This window comes from Elaeis guineensis, chromosome 15, assembly GCF_000442705.2.
Source record: "Elaeis guineensis isolate ETL-2024a chromosome 15, EG11, whole genome shotgun sequence".
In the NCBI taxonomy this organism is placed as follows: domain Eukaryota; kingdom Viridiplantae; phylum Streptophyta; class Magnoliopsida; order Arecales; family Arecaceae; genus Elaeis; species Elaeis guineensis.
This window is the reverse complement of record NC_026007.2, coordinates 53209298-53218660: the sequence shown is the minus strand read 5'-3', so window position 1 is coordinate 53218660 and position 9363 is coordinate 53209298.

Below are 9363 nucleotides of genomic sequence, written 5' to 3'. Positions count from 1 at the left end.
TCAAGGATCTTGAGGAGCTTGAGAAGCTCGATATCATCTTAGACAAAAATTTTTAGATTGATGTGATCCTTTAGTCTTTGTCCGATACATATGGTCAGTTCATCATGAACTTTCATATGCATAAGATGCAGTGTACCTTAGTCAAGTTAATGAACATGCTGGTTACGGCTGAGCTTTCTATGAAGAGTTCAAAAGGCTCAACTCTTACTGTGGAGTGGACTTCTACCAAGAGAAAGTCTTTTGAGAAGAAGAAGTAGTCTGCGAAGAAGCAGAAGGTGGATGGCAAGAAGAAGAAGACAGAACCGAAGAAGAAGACTACTAATAAGGAAAAATGTTTTCACTGCCAATCAGACGGCCATTGAAAGCGGAACTGTCCTCAGTACCTGGCCATCTTGAAGAACAAGAAGGATGGTCCTTCTGGAGGTATGCTCATTTTAGAGTCTAATCTTACAGTTTCTTCTGCATCCAGTTGGGTGCTTGACTCTGGTTCTAGTGCTCATTTGTGCACTTCTATGTAGGATCTTGAGGAGAGCAGGAGGCTGAAGGATGGAGAGATGATCCTACGTATCGAAAATAGAGCAAGAGTTACTACTGTGGCCGTGGAAACCTATCCTCTACGATTATCATTAGGATTAGATTTATTTCTTAGAGATTGTTATTATATGCCTGCAGCAAGCAAGAATTTGATTCCTGTTTCATGTTTAGTACAAGAAGGCTATGTGATTAGCTTTCATAAGGACCATTATAATATTTTTTATGAAAATAATAAAGTTATAGATGGTTTTCTTATTAACGGTCTCTATCAGCTACATATTGATGTATCTGTATTTAATATTGAGAAAAATATGAATGCCATAGGAATTAAAAGGCCTAGAGATAGTCTAAAATGATAAGTATCTGTGGCACCTAAGGTTAGGTCATATAGCGGAAGACAGAGTTAACAAATTGAAGAAATTCAGACTATTGAGTCCATTGACTTTCGAGTCATATCCAGTTTGTGAATCATGCCTTCAAGGCAAAATGACCAAGCTTCCTTTTGTGAGACATGAGGAAAGGGCCACAGACCTACTTGCCCTAATACATACGGATGTGTGCGGCCCATTTGATGTGCTGGCTAGAGGCAACTACATCTACTTCATTACCTTTACCGATGATATGTCTAGGTATGGGTATGTGTTTCTAATGAAACACAAGTCTGAAGCTTTTGAAAGGTTCAAAGAATTCAGACATGAGGTAGAAAAACAAACAAGAAAGCCTATTAAGGTTCTTCGATCAGATCGAGGAGGTGAATACCTTAGTTGAGAGTTCCTAGACTATCTTAAGGACAATGGCATAGTCTCTCAATGGACTCCACCTGGAACGTCTCAACTCAACGGGGTTTCAGAATGGAGAAATCGGACCCTATTAGATATGGTTCGTTCCATGATGAGCTTCACGGACCTCCTCAAATTTTTTTGGGGATATTATCTCATGATAGCAATTTATGTATTGAATAGGGTTCCCTTTAAAATCGTTCCTACCACACCATATGAGATATGGCATGGTAAGAAGCCAAGTCTGAATCATCTCAGAATTTGGAGTTGTCTGGCTCATGTCAAGAGACAGCAGGCGGACAAGTTAGAGTTCAGGTCTTTTAGAGCTCGGTTCATAGGATATCCTAAAGAGTCAATAGGATACTATTTCTATATTCTGGAAGATCACAATGTGATTGTGAGTCGAAATGCTATTTTTTTTGAAAAATAGTTTATTCAAGATGGTGGCATTAGAAGAATAATTAAGCTCAAGGAGAATGTCTCCCAAGAGCAATGAGCTAAAGAACCTGAGAAACCTAATCAATCAGAACTAGACTTAACACAACCTCTTCCACCTCGTAGATCGACTAGAGTTTTCCATCCTCTTGAAAGGTACTTAGGTACCATACAAGAGGATGTAAAGGAAATATTCCTCACGAAAAATGGGGCTCATGGTAATGACCCCAAGACCTCTGACGAGGCGATATCAGATATCGACTCCAAAAAATGGTTAGAGGCAATGAGATCAGAAATTGACTGGATATACTCAAACCAAGTCTGGACCTTGGTAGATCCACCTGAAGGTATTGTACCTATTGGGTGTAAATGGATCTTCAAGAGAAAGATAGGTGCAGATGGGAATGTAGAGACATTCAAGGCTACGCTCGTAGTGAAAGGTTATAGTCAGTGCGAAGGCATTGACTACCAGGATACCTTCTTGTCCGTGGCCATGCTAAAATCCATCCGCACATTGCTTGTTGTTGCAGTCTATTTCGATTATGAAATATGACAGATGGATGTGAAAACGGCGTTCTTAAATAGACATCTTAAGGAAGATATCTATATAGAATAGTCACTTGGTTTCACATCCAGTGATGATGATCACAAGATCTGCAAGCTGCAAAGGTCCATTTATGAACTTAAGCAAGCATCTCAGAGTTGGAATACTCGTTTCAATGATGTGATCAAAATGTTTGGTTTCATCAAGAATGAGGAGGAACCATGTGTGTTCAAAAAGGTCAGTGGGAGCACAGTTGTCTTCTTCGTATTGTACGTAGATGACATCCTCCTAATTAGAAATGATATTCCCATGTTGACCTTAGTCAAAGTATGGTTATCTAAGGAGTTCTCTATAAAAGATCTAGGAGAGGCATCCTTTATACTGGGTATTAAGGTCTATAGAGATAGACCAAATAGGATGCTGGGACTTTCATAGAAAATGTACATAGAGGAGGTGCTAAAGAGATTTAGCGTGAAAAACTCCAAAAGAGGTTTATTGCCTTTTAGACATAGCATTCATCTCTCCAAGAAGATGTGCCCTAGCACACCTGAGGAGATTGAACGCATGAGCAAGATCCCTTATGCTTCGGCAATAGGGAGTCTCATATATGCCATGCTATGTACACAGCTTGATATAGTCCATGCTGTGAGTGTCACAAGCAGATATCAGTCGAATCCAGATAAAGTGCACTGGACTTCTGTGAAATGTATCCTTAAGTACTTGAGAAGAACTAAGGATATGTTTCTAGTCTTTGAGAATGGAGAACTCCAGATTCAGGGATATACAGACTCAGACTTTATGTCTAATATAGATGATCGAAAGTCAATATCTGAAAGTCTGTTCATTTGCAATGGTGGTGCAGTTAGCTGGAAGAGTTTCAAGTAGACGGTGATTGCTGATTCCACCATGGAGGCAGAGTACATTGCTGCATCGGAAGCTGCGAAGGAGGCATTCTGGTACAAAAAATTTGCCGCAGAGCTTGGAGTGATGTCATCGGATGTCATACCTCTTTACTACGATAATAATGGCACCATAGCCCTAGCTAAAGAGCCAAGGTCTCACTAGAAGTCTAAGCACATCGAGCGACGATTCCATCTGATCCGTGATTACCTCAAAAAGGGTTATGTCGAGGTTATGAGAGTCGATTCCACAGATAATGTGGCAGACCCGCTGACTAAGCCATTGGTCCAGCAAAAGATCGAAGCTCACCTTGAGAAGATGGGACTTAGATATGTAGCCAATTGGCATTAGGTCAAGTGGGAGTTTGTTAGATGTGTGCCCTAGATGCTAGATCGGCTGACACATTTCTGTACAGATCTAAGGATAAATTTATAATTTTGACTATAAATGAATAAAAGGATTATTCTTCTATCACATTGTGTACATTGTGTCTGTGATACATCCTTTGAGTTAGTAGGAATGTAAATTCATATTTTCAAGAGTTGAAAATTTAAGGCGTGAATTTATATAACTAACTCATAAATAGCTCCTGACCATAGGATCATCATGAGGATGGTGATCAATCTGGAAGGTTGGTGTACGATCGCTTCCTTAGGATAGATGTGTCTTGAGTCTATGGTATGGAGACACCAGAATGAGAGTACAGGTATTCATTGAGAATAAGAGTACTGAGCGTGACCACTTCGAGCAGTCACAAGGAAGTCTACCTTCTCGTCAATGACTAGCTCGATACTGCAGTTATGTGTCTAATTTTTTGACCTGAGATGCATCGACAGTTCATCTTGAGTGTGTTATAGTTGGACTATACCATAACTCGATCTCCTAGACATTCGAAATTCTGAGGTGTATGTTGGCTGTAGCATATTCATTGTAGGAACTAGATCGCACCAAGATGGGATCTATCAACCTCGGTAGATGAGAGGAGTAGTCCTATGATAATTGAAAGATCGAGTTTTTAAGCCCATGGCCATGATAGAGTAAAATAATAGAAAGAATTTTCCATTAAGGTTTTATATCAGACTCGGATCGATCGATTAATTCATATGGCTGATGTTGGATTTGACGAGTTTACCTTAATCCTAATTCAGTCGGGACTCGTGATAGAGGAACTCAATCACACAGGTAGCTGCATCGAGAGGTTCATCTTCAGTTTTGATGGGTTGCCACCACATACTGCTAGGTGTCACTGGTAGATTTTGAGAGCAATTAGAATGATATTGATGATTGATCATTCTAATTGTCTGAATTAGAAGAGTTCTGATCCATCGAAAAGAGTTTCGATGATGTCGATGATGAGATCACGACATATCTCATTACCATATAGAATTGAACCTAACTGGATCATACAAACAAGGGTTAGGATCTGGATGTCATCAATTGGGCTAACCCAATTGATTTGGATAAGATCCAATTAGGTTCAAGAAAATCGTGCTAGCACACGATTGAGCCTAACTTTCTTCTCGTGTAATCTTTTCTATCTCTACTGAGCCAAATATGATTTGACTCATCCAGAGAACCTTAGAAAGGTTTTTCTCAGTCTAAATGAAGCTTGTCCAGCTCAGAAAAGGCTTGTCTGAATTCATGAGGTGAATTTAAGACAACACCTGCTAATTCCTAGCACCTGCCAATTTCATTTTAGGACATCTGTCAAAAGTTGGCATATGGGTCTTAAACTAAAGAGGGCTCATTGGAAAATTTTTGTGGAGTGTCCACAAGTCAAGCCACATCAAATTAGGTGCCATAATCAGATTATGGTGTGAGCCCAATTGGATTAAAGTGGGCACCCCAAGTGGATAAGGATTGGAGAGTCTTGATCAATTTAAACTCTTGGGTGCCACCTCTATTTGTGCTTATCCAATGTTGGTGCCATCTTTTGGAGATAAGATGGAGTTCTTATTTGATATGATCAGATGATATCACTCCATCAATCAAAATTTTTTTATAATTTATTGGAATTTTTTGATTGGTTGAATGATGTGGCACTGCGCAGAATACAGGGTCTATATAAACCCTGCTGCGCCTAGGGTTTCGAGGTAGAAGTTATTTTATGCACAAAACTCAATAGCTGCCACCCTCTCCATGTCCTCCCTTCTCTCCTTCCTCCCCTCTTCACATCCAAAGAGTTGGATGTCCATCTGGCAAAGATCCAAGGCGTGGTGATGCTTGGAACAGAAGGCTGCAAGACTTCTTCGACAAGTTGCTGCTCCAACTTCAGGAAGACTTTTGAAGATCTTCCTAATCAGATTTAGATTTGATTTTTGAAGCATGGATTCATGAGAAGAAGATGTTCTAGGTCCTGCCTGAGTGGATACCAGTAGAGGCCAGGCACTTGCGTGGCTATATCAGAACCTCGGGCTGTGCAGAGATCATCTACAGGGTAATTAGATTATCCTTGAGGTATTTCTTCTTTCATCATAGTTTTAGATTTAATTTTAGATTTAAAATATCAGATAATAAGATTAGATCTAGAGATTTAGATCTGAAATATGTGTAGGATAATTTTTTTTTAAATTATTCCGCCCCAGATTTGATGAAATATGGAAGATCCTATTGAGGAAAAGCAGTTCTCCTCCTTCAAGTAGGTGGATCTTCCTAGCATGTATAGTTGTCCCCTTAATTTTAATAATCTAGGATCAAAGGTGATTGAAAAATTTTCTTTTTGATTAGGCTTCGTAATTCAGATTTAGATTTAAAAAAATTCAAGAAGATGAATTTTACTTACCAACAATAATGATCTTTTCAATAGATCTATGAAGATTCAACTCAGATGATCATTCGATTCAACCTTGCCACAGATGGTTGCGATCTCAATCCATGGTAGAATTTTGTGAATCCAGAATTAAGGCACCTTCAAGTATTACTCCTGATCGATGTCTTAGATAGTAGATGGCATGTGGAGAGATGGTGGTTTTTTTGATCTTGGTGTAGGGATGAGTTCAGGCATAGAGAGAAAAACTCAGAAGAAGAGAGAAAGAAACCAAGAGGGAGAAGAGGATCTCTAAATTGAAGAAGAAAGTAATAGTTCTAATTTCTTTTTCATTCCATCCTTTTTTTAGTCTAAAGCCTTGTAGGCTTTTATAGACTGAATAAATCCTATCCAACAGTTTAATTTCAAATCTAGATAAAATAACAAATTTTAAACTTAGATAAGATAACAAATTTCAAACGTAGATAAGATAATAAATTCTTGACTTCAAATCTAGGAACTTATCTAAAAGAAATATGATAAACTAAAATAACATAAAATAATTTTAAAAATAAATAAAAAATTTTCAAATCATATGTCAGCTTTAGGTTGCTGATCTACGCCATCTTCATTGATAGACCTGAAATTTGGACTTGGATGCGGTTCCTTGAATTGGGTGGCGCTAACACAGTTCCTCCTTCTTTTAGTTTTCTTCATGGTGCAATCTAGTAAATTGGGACTCTCCTTTGAGTAGCATCAGGGGTCCATCAAAGCTCCAACTCGGATGGGATGCAATGCAAATGTGGCATCCAAGTAGCACATATGGCAGTCTGAAATAGTAGCTGCTAACATACTAAAAATAATAACTTATTAAAGTATGAGAATTCTTATTGATATAGTTAGGCCTGGCTTAGTCAAGCTAGATGATGGCTTATGAAGTGGTGTCCACACCGATTCCCTTGGGATGGAAAAACTTGACTCCGATGAGTATGGTCCATTATGGCTCTGGAACTGTTCAAGCTGATTTGGATCGATCCATTGCAACTCTTCTCGGGTGATCCATGTATTCTCGAATTCAGGTCGGCCTTGCCATCGGACTAGATATTGCTGATATCCACATCTTCTAGTTGACACAACCTACTCATCTAAAATCTTATCGATGTGATCATGTTTTCTTAGAATAGTGGGCAGTGGACACTTAAGGGGGTTAACTCTCAAGAAAAGGATCGGGCTCAAATGGATCACTATGTATCATTTTTGGCTCCTTATATTTTTTTAAATCTGATACATTGAATGTTAAGCTTATGTCATAATTAGATGGTAAATCTACAATATAGGCATTCGATCTTAGTTTTTTCAAGATCTTAAAAGGTTCAGCTCCACGTGCATGGAGTTTCTTGATGGTTCCTGATGGAAACTGCTCTGGCCTTACTCAAATCATAACATAGTCTCCCTCAATAAAGTTATAAGATCTACGATGTGAATCTACAAGCTGCTTATATATTTGATTGCTAATATTAATTTTATTTTTAATGTATTCATGCAGATCCTTAAGATGTTGTGCAAACGATTCTGCATCTTCTGATGACCTAGCATGCCATGGTAATGGGATTAAGTCCATTGGTTTATGGGGACGATAACCATATACAACTTCAAATGACGTCTTACCAATGGACCTATTGATAGAATCATTGTAAGCAAACTTGGCTCGGGTTAAGATTAAATCCCAATTACTGACATGTTCTCCTACTAAACTCCTAAAACGGTTACCTAAACTCCTATTAATGACTTTAGTCTGGCCATCAATCTGTGGATGATATGCAGATGAGAAATTGAGTATCATTCCTAGCAAATACCATAGAATTTTTTAGAAATAACTCAAAAATCTGACGTTATGGTCTGAAACAATAGACTTAGGTAGATCATGCAATCTCACAACCTCATCAAAGTATAAGTGAGCTATTCTGGATGCATCTGAAGCTTTAGGACATGATAAAAAGTAGGCCATTTTTGAAAACATGCCTACTATAACACAAATAGAGTCATTCTTATAGATGGTTCAGGGTAAGCCTAGAACAAAGTCAATGCTAACATCTTGCCATGGAAAATCGAGGACAGGCAAAGGCGTGTACAGACCAGTATTTTGTTTAGGATGTTTTGCTATGGCACATGTACGACACTGGACTATGATTCTTGTGACATCTCTCTTCAAATTAGGTTAGTAGAACTAATTTTTCATAGCTTCAATTATCTTATTCCATCCAAAATATCCAGTCAGTCCTCCCGCATGTAATTTTTACACTAAAAATTCTCTTACAGATGTCCGCAGGATACACAGTCTATTATTTCTAAACAAGAATCCATCCTAAAAACATACTCACTAAGATTTTTAGATGGTCCTTGTTGTAGGGTAGCATAAATCTCTTTAAAGTCAAGACAGTTAGAATAATTTTTCTTTAACTTCTCAAATTCCACAATTTTAACGCTAATGGAAGACAAAATGGTGACTCTATGACTTAAAGCATCCGTAACATGATTTGTAGATCCAGCCCTATGTTTCAGTACAAATATATAGGATTGAAGAAATTTAACCCACTTGACATGTCAATGGTTCAGTTTCTTTTATGAATTTAAAAACCTAAGGACTTCATGATCCATATACAAGAATTCGAAAGGCAATAGGTAATGCCTCCAAAATCTCAAAGTCTGTACTATCGCATAAAATTCTTTATCATATATAGAGTACTTTTGTTTAGCCTCATTCAATTTCTCACTAAAGTATGTGATAGGGTGGTGCTCTTGAATCAACACTCCTCCAATTTCTATACTTGATGCATCACACTCAACCTCAAAAACTTTATTGAAATCAAGTAGTCATAGGACAGGGGTTTAAGTTATCTTATCCTTAATTTTTTGAAAAGCTTTATCAATCGATTTTGTCCACTCAAATACTTTCTTACGGATACAGTCTGTGATAGGAGCCATAATTGAACTGAATCCTTAACAAATTGATGATAAAAGGTGGCTAAATCATAAAAACTTCGAACATCGTGAATATTCTTAGATACTGGCCACTCTACTATAGCTCGAACCTTTTCAAAGTCTATAGTTATTCCCTCAGACATGACAACAAATCCTAAGAATACAATCCTATTAGTCATGAAAGCACATTTCTTAAGATTTGCATATAAACTCTCGGTTCTAAGGGTCAAACAGACTTGTCGTAAATGGCTAAGATGGTCCTCTCTTGTTCGACTAAAGATAAGGATATCATCGAAGTACACGACCATGAATAATTCAATGAAGGATCACAATGCTTGAGTCATAATCCTTGTAAAAGTACTAGGTGCATTGGACAAGCCAAATAGCATGACCAACCATTCATATAAACCATCCTTTAATTTGAAGGCGGTCTTCCATTCATC